This window comes from Geotrypetes seraphini, chromosome 2, assembly GCF_902459505.1.
Source record: "Geotrypetes seraphini chromosome 2, aGeoSer1.1, whole genome shotgun sequence".
NCBI classification, from domain to species: domain Eukaryota; kingdom Metazoa; phylum Chordata; class Amphibia; order Gymnophiona; family Dermophiidae; genus Geotrypetes; species Geotrypetes seraphini.
Window position 1 is genome coordinate 350,770,149 of NC_047085.1, and position 15,497 is coordinate 350,785,645.

Genomic DNA, 15,497 nt, shown 5'->3' on the forward strand with positions numbered 1-15,497 from the left:
CGGGCGGGTAGGTATTTAAAATGGTGCAGCGGCAGGGGGGGTTGTACAAAATTGTACTTTCACTCCATAAGACACACCAAGATTTCCACCCACTTTTGGGTGGAAAAAAAGTGTGTCTTATGGAGTGAAAAATACAGTAATTGTTTTCAAAATTGGATGATTTTCTAAAGGCTAGAAATAATGTTAATGTAATTGTATAAGAACCTTATCATCGCTGTAAGGGATGGCTGTGTGGGGGAGGGTGATTCTGAATAGCCTCTAAGTTTAAAAATATTTCCTTTGTTAATGAGATAACTCTTTAATCTATTACTTCATTGTGGACAATTTAATAATATTATTTTTCCAGTTTTTTATTTTCTTTTATTTATTTTGGGATCGTTATTATTTCCATGTTTCTGTATATCTCTAAAGATTGGTGATATTTTAAACTCAAAATGTAATAATAATAAAAAAAGGAAGTAAAACCTAGATGTCTCAATCCACCCTCCTTTTTCTGGAGTCATGTGGTAACCCTAGACCTAGGTCCCTGATTTTCTCCTACCCAGTGCTGAACAGAAGGGTTGGGGGCAGCCAGAGTTCTGTGACTTGAGCCCTATGCCAAACTACTCCTCTCCACAGAAGAAACTGCCTAAGAGCTGGGCTAGAAGTAGGAAATAGCTAGCAGGAGACTGTTACTTCCCACAACAGAGGCAACTTCCACCTTCCACAGTCCATTCCAGGACTTCTGAGCCACTCTTTAATGTTCTACCTGATAGTGAGCTGGGATCTCTAATTAGGCAGTTATGAGAGAAAGAGGAGGAGGTGGAATGGCTACTGGCAGAAGAGGACAAGGCACAAGAAAGAAAGGAAACACCTGTTAAACAAATAGAGACTGCCTGAACAAGGTGAGACACAGCACCTTGGAGAAGACCTAGGAAAAGACTTAGCAATTTGGTTAACCTTTGATTTGAGGAAGAGTTACCAGACTAAGCAGCTTATAGCTACCAGGGAGAGCATGGGAGGGTTAACAACCAGAAAAATTGATGGGGGGTACTCTTCCTTTCTCTTTTTCAGTTTGAACTTAGCTGAGAGGGTAGAAAGCAAAGGTAGCAATTATGTGAGCAAACGATTTATAAAATAAAACTGATTCCATTTCTCTAAAGTTAGCTAAAGGCTGGAAAAGAACAGGAGTAGCCCAGAAAGCCAATGACTTAAAGAACAGGACTGTTTATAATTTTCTTGTGTTTCTAAACAAGCACTGCAAGGAAAGGACTGGCTTTGAAGACACTTTGGGATTTGACTGCTCTGCTATCAATTTGTTTGTGGATTAGGGGCTGCCGTGTAAAATGCCTAGCTCTGTTTTTGTACGTGGGTGAAAGAACCTTCTGTATAAATACAGTGCAGTGTTCTGACCAGGAACTTATAAAGCACAAATCTGGGTTACAATCCCTATTCTTAGAATCTTTTTTGGACTATAGTTAAATCTATTTTGGATAGAAGGCTTCTGAACAGTTATTCTGACAAGGGTAAAGTCACTAACAATTACTGGCTGGGATAAAGTGAGACAAATATATATATATATATATATATATATATATATATATATATATATACGGTATATATTTGTAATACATTTTTGGACCCTTACTGCTGTTTTTCCCAGAGTTGTTTCAGTGGCCTGTAACAATATACTACTAGTGAAATAAGGTTTTCCCAACAGTAACTTTCACAGCTGTTACTTTGGAGAGTCTCGGCTCAAATGTTATATAAATGTTGCATTTTTTTTTTCTCCATGAATCTTGAAGATAGCGTTCTCAGAGATCCTACCAGTACCGAGGGCAGATGTGAAAAGGCAGGAGGAACTACAATCAATAAATGCGTGGATGAGGAGATGGTATGAGGAAGAAGGGTTCCAACAAGCTGGAATCACTATGGGTTAAAATATCGGGAAGGAAAGGGCCTGAAATAAAGATGGGCCTATACTATCGTCCACCCGGGCGAACCGGAGATATCGATGAAGAAATGGAAACCGAGATGAAGCGAGAATGCAAAAGCAGTAACACGGTTATTATGGGAGACTTCAACTACCCCGGGATAGACTGGAGTCTTGGAAGCTCAAAATGTGCTAGGGAGACAGAATTCCTGGAGGCTATACAAGATTGTTTCATGGAGCAGCTTGTTAGAGAACCGAGAGGAAATGCCACTCTGGGTCTAATCCTAAATGGGTTAAGGGGACCTGCAAAGGAAGTAGAGGTAGTGGGACTATTGGGAAACAGCGATCAAGGTTGAGGAGGAATACCGAAAGGAAAGAGAACCATAGCGACAACTTTCAACTTCAGGAAAGAAAACTATGAAGCAATGAGGGAAATGGTAAGGAAGAAACTTAGGAACACTTCCAAAAAATGACAAATGGTAGAACATGCCTATTCTTTTCTCAAGAACACGGTGAGCGAGGCGCAAAATCTGTATATCCCCAGATTCATAAAGGGGTGCAAAAAGAGTCAAACAAAAGACCAGGTGTGGATAACTAAAATAGTGAAGGAAGCGATAGGCAATAAGAAAATCTCATTCAGGAAATGGAAAAAGGACAAAACTGAGGGGAACTGGAAAGAGCACAGGAAGTATCAAAAAGAATGTCACCGAGTGGTTCGAAAAGCCAAAAGAGAGTATGAAGAGAGGCTAGCCAGGGAAGCATGAAATTTCAAACCGTTCTTTAGATATGTTAAAGAGAAGCAACCGACTAGGGAGGAGGTGGGACCGCTGGACGACGGAGACAGGAAGGGAGTGGTAAAGGAGGAGAAAGAAGTGGCAGAAAGACTTAACATGTTCTTTTCGTCTGTATTCACAAACGAAGACACATCCAACGTACCGGAACCTGAGCAATTCTTCAATGGAAATCAAGCAAAAAAATTAACATCCATGGAAGTGAGCCTTGAAGATGTACACAGGCAGATAGAAAAACTAAAAACTGACAAATCCTCAGGTCCGGACAGAATCCATCCAAGGGTTCTAAAGGAATTAAAGGAGGAGATAGCGGAACTACTGCAGCAAATTTGCAATCTATCCCTGAAAACAGGCATGATCCTGGAGGACTGGAAGATAGCCAACGTTACGCCCATCTTTAAAAAGGGATCAAGAGGTGACCCGGGAAACTACAGACCGGTGAGTCTGACCTCGGTTCCGGGGAAAATGGCGGAAGTACTGATAAAAGAAAACATTGATGAACATTTTGAAAGAAACGAACTTCTGATAACCAGCCAACATGGTTTCTGCAAGGGGAGATCATGCCTAAAGAACTTATTGCACTTCTTCAAAGAAATTAAGAAATGGATGGATAAATGAGACCCCCATAGACATCATATATCTAGATTTCCAAAAAGCCTTTGACAAGGTGCCCCATGAATGCCTACTCCGGAAACTGAAGAGCCATGGGGTGGAAGGAGACGTACATAGATGTATCAGAAACTAGTTGGCAGGTAGGAAATAGAGGGTAGGAGTGAAGGGCCACTACTTGGACTGGAGGAGGGTCACGAGTGGGGTCCCGCAGGGCTCGGTGCTCGGGCCGCTGCTATTTAATATATTCATAAATGATCTAGAAACAGGGATGAAGTGCAAGATAATAAAATTTGCAGACAACACCAAACTATTTAGTGGAACTCGGACTAAAGAGGACTGCAAAGAATTGCAAAGGGACTTGAACAAACTAGGGGAATGGGCAACGAGATGGCAGATGAAGTTCAACGTTGAGAAATGTAAAGTATTACATGTGGGAAACAGAACCACGAGATACAACCATACGATGGGAGGGATGTTATTAAATGAGAGTATCCAAGAAAAGGACTTGGGGGTAATGGTGGACATGACAATGAAGCCGACGGCACAGTGCGCAGGGGCCGCTAAGAAGGCAAACAGAATGCTAGGCATAATCAAGAAGGGTATTACAACCAGAACGAAAGAAGTTATCCTGCCATTGTATCGGGCAATGGTGCATCTGCACCTGGAGTACTGCGTCCAATATTGGTTGCCGTACCTTAAGAAGGACATGGCGTTACTCGAGAGGGTTCAGAGGAGAGCAACGCGTCTGATAAAGGGGATGGAAAACCTTTCATACGCTGAGAGATTGGAGAAACTGGGTCTCTTTTCCCTGGAGAAGAGGAGACTTAGAGGGGATATGATAGAGACTTACAAGATCATGAAGGGCATAGAGAGAGTAGAGAGGGACAGATTCTTCAAACTTTCGAATAATAAAAGTACAAGAGGGCATTCAGAAAAGTTGAAAGGGGACAGATTCAAAATGAATGCTAGGAAGTTCTTCTTTACCCAACGTGTGGTGGACACCTGGAATGCGCTTCCAGAGAGCGTAATAGGGCAGAGTATGGTTCAAGAAAGGATTGGACAATTTTCTGCTGGAAAAGGGGATAGAGGGGTTATAGATAGAGGATTACTGCACTGGTCCTGGACCTGTTGGGCCGCCGCATGAGCGGACTGCTGGGCACGATGGACCTCAGGTCTGACCCAGCAGAGTCATAGCATATGTTCTTATGTTGATACAGAGTGGTTTGATCCCTGAGGCAGGTGCATTTGTGCCAAAACATGGTGCCGTGTCAGGTCCCCCTGTACTTGTTCTTGAGGATTTACACAATAAACTATATTTTCACCCTGTGCATTCTCCTGACATGTTGGAAGTCCCTTGTTCAGCCCTAGTTTTTTCCCAGATTTTTTCTTTGTGGAGGTTTTTTTTCTGGACTTTGTTTCTGAGTGTACAGTATGTACTATTATCACTAAGTCACTGAATTGGTACTGAAATTTGATATGCATGGCAAACCTGGCCATTACCATTTAGATTTATTCCTCATTTGTCTTCTAGAAACTAACCCCCTCTTCTATTAAACTGCGCTAGCAGTTTGTAGCGTAGAGGGCCATGCTGAATGGCCTGCGCTGCTCCTGACGCTCATAGGAACTCTATGAGCCGTTGGGAGCAGCGCGGGCCATTCAGCGCGGCTCATCGTGCTACGAACTGCTAGCGCAATTTAATAGAAGAGGCCCTAAATTTATCTTGCTATCAAACTGATTTAGATTAGGCAGAAGAGATATTATAAATGACAGACATTAGTCACGGAGGCACAATACAATAAACAAGAAGGGAGTTGCCTATCCCAAAGAATGTGCTGACCTTGCTAAACAAATACCAACCAAAACATCATGCAAAGTATTCTTTCCAGTTGTACCAGTAATTTTCCACTGTGCTTTCTTTCTGTGCTTATTTTTCCACTATGGTTGCCTCTTCCAGGTGAATTTGAGCTCAGTCCTACAATTTATTTTATTCTGCAGGGGAAATGAAAGAAAATGTATGTTTCTGAACATAAACTGTATAATGGTATATCCCATAAAGACTCCACTCTCGCCACTAATATTCCTAACGCCATCCATTCTCATTTTTAGGGCTGATTTATCAGCTTGTGATGTTCTCAGGTCTTTCTCTCCCTGTCTACCTCTCTCCACCTTTATCAGGCAGCCTATTTGGATGGCTGCAGCAACTGCCCTACCATCCTAGAAAATGCTTACCTCTAAATTACTCTCTACAACTGGTTCACCACTCCAAAACTACCCCCTGCAACTTCCCCCACCATCTCAGAAATTTCCCTACCCCCCAAAATCACTCCAATGACCAGACTTCCCTGCAATTGGCTTATCTCCCATAAAATGTCCCATGCAACTGACCCCACTCCCAAGAACATGCAACTGCCACCATATAGACTGTTCTGACTCACATAAACAAACTCCTTAATTGCAACACCATAGTGCAAATTGCCCCATACTATGCCCCATCCCATATCCCCATGGGGTAGTTGTAGGCAAATTGCACCATAGTGTAAATTTCTTACAACTACCCCATCCCACCATATTGTCCCAAAACTCCATCTAGACACTGCATATGCAGAATATATATAGAACACTCAAAACACACACAGAATATTCAGGTTAGATTTGGTCAAAACCCGTGCCCTATATGGTGTCAATGGTTGTTTCCAAGTAGTTGCCAAGACTAGTCTTCTAGTAAATGTCTCTACTTGGCCTTCAGCCCAGGAGGGCCCATATTCAACAGACTCCATTCTATTTCTTTCTGAAGCTAGGGCAAAGATCTAGTCCTAATATTGTTGAGCTATAGGGCAATGCCACCAAATGTTGAGAAATATCCCTTCTCCTCCACATAATCATCAACAAAGTCCATCTCCTGAGCCAAACATTTTCTCAATCTTTCCTGCTGTCTCTGCTAGTCCCTTCGCCCTAGCTGTCCGTTTCACCCTCAGGCTGCGTCAGGGCTGTGGACCAGTGTAATGTTGCGGCTCTATGATTCACAAGCTCACCACGACAGAGATTGGCTGTGAGTTTCTAATAGGCTGTGGAGTGGTGGAGCTGAGGCCGAGTTAAAAATCAATATTTGATTCGGAGATTTTTTGAAAGTGAATGTGAATAAAAACATGGCATAATTATTCACATCATGGTATAATTATTCATCTCAGCGCTAACAGCCTCTTCCACACTTTTGTAAAAGGGGGAGAGGTATATTTCTACCCATTAAAACTATGAAAACTGGGGACAAGGACTCTACTATTTGTGGTAGGAACCTGAAGGAAACTGGATTAATGATTCAAAATTTATTGGGGCAGGATATCAATAGGAATGGATAGCCCCAGAGCACCAACTTGATTAATGCACATTATTTGCCAAAGGACCAATTATATAGAAATGAAATGCTTTTTAACAGTGTTAGCACTCTTTAACTGTTAGCAAATGGCCCCTTAAGGTCAGATTCTTACTCAGCAGGCATAAAGTCTACATAATTTGAAACTAGACCAAAAGATGTACTATAGCCCAAGTTTCTTTTTAGAACCCAGACCTTATGAATTACTTTATTATTTAAAACTTCCTCTGAGTGAAAATTTCCAAGGAAAATATTTCTCAGAAATCTGCTGAACAGGATATATTAACCCATCCATTTTATAATTTTACCCATCCATGTATACACACAAGGGAATTGGCAAAGTCCTTTACAGAGAACAGTAACTCATAGATGCCATAATTATAATAATAAACATATTAATTTGCACTGAATAAAAACATTGTTTTAGTAACTTGTAACAATAAAAAGTATAATGCATAGCACGTTGATGAGGCTAAGGAATAATAAATCATATAATTTATATCTTAAAATTCTCCGTACTCGGTGCCCTACTTTTTCCCACACAGAAAAAAGCTGTATATCAAATCCCATCCCTTTAGGGCATTTCTCGGTAATATGAAATAAGTATGCATAAATTTAAAAATATTAGTAACTGGTTTTTATTGAAACTTTCCATATTCAGAATTTGGTGGTTACAGCAATGCAACATAAACTATTTGAAAAGCAAGCAGTGTATTATTTTTAGTAAAAAGCAGTGTATTCTTTTTAGTAACTGAAAGCAGCAGACTTGAAGGAAATACAGGGCCCAATATATAAAGGATTTAGTCTCCAGACTTTGAAAGTTATGGGGCTTATAATCGAAACAGAAATACATCTAAAAATCGGCCTAAATCGGCACATGGATGATCAGTAACACAAGTCATCCAAGTGCCGATAATCGAATCGGGTTTTAGATGAATCTAAAAATGACTTAGGTCTTCACCGTGCTGCAGTACGGCCATAGCTAAAATGGGCATTTCAAAAGGAGTGTCAAGGGCGGGAACTGGGCAGGACGTGTGCCATCCTAGACTTAGGGTTCCTTTTACAAAGGTGTGTTAGGGCTTTAACACGCTGTGTAGCACACACTAGCCACTACCGCCTCCTCTTGAACAGGTGGTAGTTTTTCAGGTAGCACGCACTATAGCGCGCGCTAATCCAGTGGTGTGCTAAAAACACTAGCGCACCTTTGTAAAAGAAGCCTTTAGTCGTACTGCATGTATAACCGAAAGTTTTACAACACTACCTAGATCAGCGGTCTCAAACACGCGGCCCACAGGCCGCATGTGGCTCTCCAAGTTTTATTTACGGCCCGCGGTGTGGACTGGATCATTCTCTTCCTTTTGGAGCATCAGCAAGTCTGGCCGGTTCGTTCCGTTCAAAGCCACGGGTTGGCAGCTCCTCGCGCTATCCACTCCTGCATCGGAAGCCTCTCTGATATCACAACATCAGAGAGGCTTCAGATGCAGGCGCAGATCTCGCAAGGAGCCGCCACCCGCAGCTTTGAACGGAACGAGCCGGCCATACACGCTGCTGCTCCATTGGCGTACCAAGGGGGGGGGGGAGATCCGCACAGCTGGCAACCCTCCACTGTTCTCCCTAGAGTGCGGCTCGTCTAGAGCAGTGGTGCCCAACCTGCTTCCCTTCCCTTCTCACCGCTGCCATCGGGGAACAGGCCGGCACCATGTTCTTTGATCTCCCTGCTTCTCTCGCCGCCTGACCTCAATTCTGACGTCGAGAGGACGTTCTGGCTAGCCAATCGCTGCCTGGCTGCCCGGAACGTCCTTTCCAACGTTAGAATTGACGTCGGGTGGTGAGAGTTGGTTGGCCCCATGGAGAAGAGAAGCGTGGAGATCTCGGCCTGTTCCCGATGGCGGCAGCAGTAGCAGCCTATTCCCCGGCAGCGGTGGCATGGGGGAGGGCAGGAAGGAAGGAAGAAAGAAAGAAGGGGGGGACAGGGAGCCAGAAACAAAGCAAAAAATGGGACACGGAATCAGAGAAAGATAGACATAGAGAAAGAAAGAAAAAGTTGGGGGAGGGAATGAGGTCTGGAGGAGAGGAAGCATACAGGAGGCTGAAAGAAGGGAAGAAATATTGGATGCACAGTCAGAAGAATAAAGTGCAACCAGAGACTGATGAAATTACCAAACAAAGGTAGGAAAATGATTTTATTTTCAATTTAGTGATTGAAATGTGCCAGTTTTGAGAAAGAAAAGATATTAAACTTTAAATGTGAGTGCTGCAGAAAAAATAAAGTACTTGGAGGGCCGCAGAAAAAATAGTTAATGTTTTATTAAAGAAATGACAATTTTGCATAAGGTAAAACTGTTAAAGGAAAGTTTTATAAACTATAAAGAGTTTAACCTCATGAAAAATTGTCATTTCTTTAATAAGACATTAACTATTTTTTTCTGCGGCCCTCCAAATACTTACAAATCCAAAATGTGGCCCCGCAAAGGGTTTGAGTTTGAGAGAGACCACTGGCCTAGATGGAATGTGGATGTTGTGAGTTACGCTATCTAAAACCAGGTCTAAGTCCACAGAAGTGATCAGATAAGCACTTCAGACACAAAGTACAGACCCCCACACACTGCCTCAGTGATCACTGCCCCCCCCCTAAAAATCATAATAACAACTTTACATATCTGCCTCCAGAACATCAGCACCTGGCAGCCTGGCATAGGAAAGCCTAGTAGAGCTGCACAGAGGTGGCTTAAGTGGTCTTGGGGGTGGGTTAGTGAAACATGGAGAGGAGGAACCAGGCCCATAAGCCACTCTAATCACTGCATTCATGGTGAAACATGTGCACCCCCCCAAAAAAACCTAAACCCTTTTGTACTGCCATATAAATGGCACCTGCAGCCATAAGGGCTATTGGGATGGTAGACAGGTGGGTCTAGTCAGTTCTGGGGGGTGTTATCAACTGTGTTATCAACTGTGTAGACTTGCTCAAAAGATTTGAGCAGCCCTAAGCTTGCCTGACTTGATCCCGCTTGTCAACAGAAAAAGCTATTTTGCCACCTGCAACAAGTATTTTCTGGAGACAGTAGAAAGGATGAGGCACACAACCCCTCCCCCTCTCCGAGAGTTGCTTAAACTGAGCTTTGAAGCCAAATGAGAACCAGAGGAGACTGTTACATACAGAAAAGGCCATACATGCTCAAACATATACACTAAATTCCGAGCTTTCGGACAGCACTTCCATCCCAGTACCATCATATAACATCACCTCACTTATGTAGGGTTACCGGATGTCTGGATTTACCCGGGCATATCATCTTTTTAGAGGATGTGAATGAGTTTTCAATACCTGGCACGTTGTTCAGGTTTTGAAAACCACTGAGCTCGGGACTACGTTTGGAAAGCATCTGTGCGGATGTGATATGATGATGTCACATGCATGTGCGTGATATAATTGTGCCAGATCCGCGCGTGCGCAGATGCCCTCCAGACGTGGCCCCGAAGCATCTGTGCATGTGCGAATGTGATATGATGATGTCACATGCATGTGCACATGCGTGTGATATCATTGTGCCACGTCCGTGCGTGCGCAGATGCCCTCCAGACGCAGCCCCGAAGAGACAGGGTTTGTGTGGGACCAGGGTTGGGGGGTGGAATAGGGCAGGGCTATGGGTGGAACGGGGCAAGGCCGGGGGGGTATAATGGGGCGGGACAGGGCGGGGCCACGTGTCCTCTTTGTCCTAAAACAATCTGGCAACTCTACACTTATTAATCCTGCTGTCTATGGGAAAATATGTGTCAGCACCAAATTGTAGGCAGCTTCAGAATCAAATGGCTGTACTTCTGTATTGACAAGAAAGTTTATTGAGCAGTTCTGAACCTTTATGAAACCTGATTCCGTGGTGTTTGTGCTCACAATAGTGCAAAACTATAAAACAAGCATTTACCTTTATTAGTATTTTAAATTTGGTTCACAATGGTGTCTGATACTAGCTGTGAATGTTGTAGCAAGACAATACTCTGTACAGTGGTGCCTCACACAACGAACTTAATTCGTTCCAGGAGCAAGTTTGTTATGCGAAAAGTTCGTTATGTGAAACACGTTAAGCGCAGTGACTAACGACTGCCTGCAGTGCCTGCGCGGAAGGATGCAATGCATCGGCAGCGATCGTGGAAGCTTGGGCGACTTCGTTGTGTGAAACGAAGTTCGTTGTATGAATCATGAAATGAAGTTCGTTGTGTGCAGCGTTCGCTGTGCGAGGCGTTCTTTATGCGAGGCACCACTGTACTTAATAAAGGAGCTGAAGTCTCCAGGTTGATTTTATAGGCTGCAGTGTGTTATGTACTGTATAGTTTCCTTCTTTCAGAACAGATACTGTATTTATAGAAAGTTCAACTGTGACCTGCATTCCAGTTCAATTGACCTTCCATCCAATAAATTAGACTGCCGTTAAAATTAGACTGTCACCAGATCCCTAGTGTAGGATGACTGGCAATTACATTTGTCTTATTCTGCTACCAACTAAAGCAAAAGGTTAGAAGAATCTAGTATATATATATATTTTTTTTTTTTTCAAACTTTCCTACACCTGACCTAGGATTATGAAATTTTAGGGTATATAGACAATAAGGTCCAGCCAATCGGGACATATGCTTTCTAAAAAAAACCTCCCGAGGCAGGCCGCCTACATTGGAGGTACCTCTGGGATCCTAGGGAGGCATGCAAGCCCGCCAAAGTTTACCTAAGGCTGGGTGTGGCTTGGCCTAGAAGTTGCCTTAAGTAGACCTAGGCGGCTGTACGTGTCTCTGTAGGCCCGCGGTAGATGCATACAATGTAGGCCAGTAAAATGTTAGCCTACATTGTAAGCCGATGCGGCGCTGACCTTATCGTGGCAAGGGATCTCCCTTTAGCCACTAATCTTATCTGGTCTGGGCATCCCTGCTGCCAGTAGTCTTCGTGGGGGGGAAGGGGGGATAACTTATCTCAGCAGAGAGATCCCTTGCCACGATAAGCTCAGCGGCAGCCCAGTTCTCTAACCGGCACCTGTGACATGGACGCTGATTAGAGAATCGTTGGTGTTAGGCGGGCATAGGCATAGGCAAGTGAGAACAGAAGCGATTCTATATAGTTTCCCGTGTATAATTCTCATAAGCCACTTAGGCAGCTTCTGAGACTGGGCGTCCTATACAGAATCCGGCCCTTTGTGTTTAGATTTTGGTTTTCAGCCATTATTTAATTTTGAATTTTATTGATCTCATTTTATTGATCTCTTTTTCAGTAATCACACACTATTGTATGCTTTTGAGTATATTTTATTTATTATTTCTTTATTCAAATTTTTCAAATTATCAAATAAGCATTTAAATACTTGAATACAGATTAACACCATAAATGAAAGCAAATGAATATACTTGACATCACTCAATATAATAATGTGAGGAAAGGAAATAATATATATTATTAGTCCACTACATATAAAAAATTTTGAATCCAAGTCTTAGGGCTCCTTTTACAAAGGTGTGTTAGGGCCTTAACGCACAGAATTGGGAGCGCTAGCCGCTACCGCCTCCTCTTCAGCAGGCAGTAGTTTTTCGGGTAGAGAGCGCTAAAAACACTAGCGCACCTTTATAAAAGGAGCCCTTAGTATATTATAAAGGAAAATATACTTATTAAATACAAGAACAGATAAGGAGACATAGATGAACCCCAGTAGCCTGGATTTAAATTACTGGTAGAGCTATTGGACCAATCACCACTCCCCCCTCCCCTTCCTTGGCTGATATAAATTCCAACAATTTCTTCGGTTCAAAAAACAACAAATGTTTCCCTTGTAGTGAGACACAGCATTTTGATGGAAATTTCAAAGTGAAAGATGCACCAAGAGCCAAAGCTCTGGGTTTATAAAGAAGAAATTCTTGCCCCCTCTTCTGTGTCACTTGAGCAATATCAGGAAAAATGGGAATTGTCGAACCAAAGAATTTATCATTCATATGTCTGAAGTAAAGCTTAAATATAAAGAGCTCCTTTTACAAAGGTGCATTAGGGGTCTTAATGCGCGGAACTTCACGCCCTAAAATGCCCTGCGCGCTAGCCGCTATCGCCTCCTCTTGAGCAGGTGGTAGTTTTTCGGCTAGCGCGCACTAATCCGTCGTGTGCGCTAAAAACGTTACCGCACCTTTGTAAAAGGAGCCCAAAATCTCAGTTATACTCCAAGGCAAACGTTACTAAGACAGTTATCCTTTCTGTAACTACTTCCAGGGAAATCTCCAAAAATTCTGTTAAATTCATTCCTCCCTTCTCCATATCTCCACTTACAACAGGAGTAGAACTCTTCTGTTTTTTTCCCAGTAGATATATATTGAGCCACAGTAATTGGTGGCAAATTATCTTGTGGAATCTTTAAAATTTCTTTCAAATATCTGCGTACCATTTCAAGTGGAGATATCACTGGGGATTTAGGAAAATTTTAAAGTCTTAAATTATTTCTTCTTTGTTTGTTTTCCATGTATTCTAGGTTTTTTTTTAATAAAGGATCTTTAATTATATCCATCTCTACATTCTTTAACTAAGTAATCTGTTCCCCATGCTTTTTAATTTCATCTGCTTGTTCTCTTAACTTTTCCTCATGAATTCTAACCTTTGAGTTAACAGAGAGACAGTCCGCCTGTACCTTAGTCATAGCCTTCTGGAGGTTAGAGTCCATGATTTCTATAGCCCCCCCATAGTTCCTCTAAATTAACTGCTGTTAGCTTAGTCAGTTGTCCAAATTGGATGTTATTACTCACAGAAGATTTTCTTTCTCCTGCTTCAAGTGATGATGTCTGGGCTCCAATGAAAAGTTCTTCCTCTTTACTATCTTCTCCCACTGTTCCTCTGGGGCTAGAAAGCAATCCTACTTCCAGGGTGTGCTGCTCAGCCATTCTCAGAGCAGGGCTACTTCCTGGTTGGACAGGACTTCGCTCCTGGATCGGGCTCAAATAAATTCTATCATAAGAACATAAGAAGTTGCCTCCGCTGGGTCAGACCAGAGGTCCATCGCGCCCAGCAGTCCGCTCCCGTGGTGGCCCATCAGGTCCATGACTTTAAGGTGATCCTTGTCTAAAACCCTTTATTCCCCTTTATGCTTTTATCTATATCCTTTCATAATCCTATCTCTACCTCTATCCATATCCCTCAATCCCCATATCCTTCAGGAATTTATCCAATCCTTCTTTAAAACCCCGTAGTGTACTCTGTCCTATCACTACCTCCGGAAGCGCATTCCAGTGCCCACCACCCTCTGAGTGAAAAAGAACTTCCTAGCATTGGTTCTAAACCTGTCCCCTTTCAATTTCTCTGAGTGCCCACTTGTTCTTGTGGTTCTCAATAGGCTGAAGAATCTGTCCCTCTCTACCTTCTCTATGCCTTTCATGATCTTGAAAGTCTCTATCATGTCTCCTCTGAGTCTCCGCTTTTCCAGGGAGAAAAGCCCCAGCCTTTCTAACCATACCTTTTATCATTTTCGTTGCTCTTCTCTGAACCCTCTCAAGTATCGCCATATCCTTCTTAAGGTACGGTGACCAATATTGGACACAGTACACCAGATGTGGGCGCACCATCGCACGGCATGATGACTTCCTTCATCCTGGTTGTAATACCCTTCTTAATAATACCCAACATTGCTTTCTTTGAGGCTGCCGCGCATTGTGCTGTTGACTTCATTGTTGTATCCACCAGCACACCCAAGTCTTTTTCAAGTTTACTTTCCCCTAGTACTAATCCCCCCATTTTATAGCTGAACATCACTGGGCTCCATTACTAAAGTTCGCCAAACCCCCAGCAGCCGGAGGAATAGGCCAGATAGTTCCCTTCCTCTTTCCCCATTCGGGACTCCTCCGTGCTTGGTCCAGAAGCACCTTCCGAGGCCCATGTAAAAAAAAGACCACTAAATTGCCACATGCGCTAGCCACTATCGCCTCCTTTTGAGTAGGTGGTAGATTTTCAGCTAGCGCGTGCTATAGTGCACGCTAATCTGGTGCGTGCCCTAATATCGCTAGCGCAGCCCCAAGTCTCATAATTGCAGTTCACTTTATACAAATTGTTCATGATTATCTCTTACTTTCATTCACAATCATCTTTTTTGTTCACATTCTGCTTTTTTACTTAAACCACCTATTTATATTTTCACTTAATCCATATATACACACACATTCTCTTAGGACCCCTTGAAGAAAGCATTCACGGACTGTGTTGGGTCCACACCATTATTCATTGTTGTGTGTTATTACTACCTGCACCATTTGGAATATTTATGAAGAAGTACTACAATAAAGTTTGGCATCAAGTATTACGTATCCACAGATTTCTTGAGTTTTTTTTGTTTTACCTTGGTTTCCTGTGGATCTTCTTTTGTTGCTGACTTATAATTTTATATCACAGCGTGTAGCTAATAGGGCAGCAAATGTAAGTAGACCATTAGATGCCAAACAATTTATTAAAACGACATTCCTACTTTTTGAACCTTTCCAGTTGTAAATTGAAATTGTCAAACAAATCATTAAAACAGGTGTCAAGATGCTTTAAATATACCAATTCCTTATCCAGATTTTTTTTAAATGTTCTGTCTTTTTTATTGACTGAATAATTGGGATCATTAAATCGAGGGAACACGTATTGAATATTGCTTCCCATAACTTCATAAAATCATCATCATTATTATACTTTTTGGGTCTTTATTGATCCTAGTCCACATGATATTATTTTCTCATGACAATAATCTAACAGGGATGAAGAATACAATTCAGTATGTATTACTCTCTTGCTTAATTTGATATCTTATTCCAATGCTCTCAATGC

At 42.3% G+C, this 15,497-nt stretch overlaps 1 long non-coding RNA gene across 1 annotated transcript in view; it reads left to right on the plus strand.

Annotated features, from left to right (window-relative positions):
- The first annotated feature begins 779 nt into the window (after window positions 1–779).
- The window catches only part of LOC117354078, a 98,938-nt gene continuing 84,220 nt past the window's right edge, over window positions 780–15,497 (plus strand). Inside the window, exon 1 of the long non-coding RNA XR_004538108.1 lies at window positions 780–884. This is a non-coding gene — a long non-coding RNA (uncharacterized LOC117354078). The remainder of the gene's footprint in view (window positions 885–15,497) is intronic.